We start from the raw sequence: 689 nt of genomic DNA, 5'->3' as shown, positions 1-689 counted from the left end.
AAAATACCAAGCATGCATCCTCCCGAAAGCGGCGTATGGCTGCCTAAATGGCGGGGTAAAAACGGTCATACACGTAAACCCCCACTCGTGCAAAAAACACGAGTGTACGTGGGAGTTTCAGCCCATGAACGCAGAAGAAGAAGAGGAGAAGCTTTTTGAATGGGAGACAGAACGGTGTGAGTGTGTGTGTGTGAGTGTGTGTGTGGGTGGTTGGATGGGTGTGACGTCATTTAAGATTTCTCACTTGTACTCTTAAGTGTATGACGTTTCAGACTTCAGCCTGTTTTCAACGGGTCACTCAGCTTCACCCCCTTCGGTCTTCTAAGGGAGAGAACTCACTTACTTGTTCACCTCCCTTCCGCTATTTTCACAATCCTGGGTTACCTCCACTCCACAGCACCAGCATCTGCTTATTCGTTTACATGCACACGCACGCACGCTCACGCACACACATAAACGCTAAGCACACACGTACGCACGCACGCACGCACGCCCACACACACACACGCCCACACACACACGCACACGCACGCCCACACACACACACACACACACACACACACACACACACGCCCCCCCCCCCCACACACACACACACACACACACACACACGCCCCCCCCCCCCCCACACACACACACGAGGAGGAAGGGGGAGAGTGTTTATGTACAGAAAGCAAGAACGAAACAAA

The sequence above is a fragment of the Littorina saxatilis genome, linkage group LG11 (assembly GCF_037325665.1).
Source record: "Littorina saxatilis isolate snail1 linkage group LG11, US_GU_Lsax_2.0, whole genome shotgun sequence".
Classification (NCBI taxonomy): Eukaryota; Metazoa; Mollusca; class Gastropoda; order Littorinimorpha; family Littorinidae; genus Littorina; species Littorina saxatilis.
The sequence above is the reverse complement of the archived record's forward strand: the minus strand, read 5'-3'. Positions refer to the sequence as shown.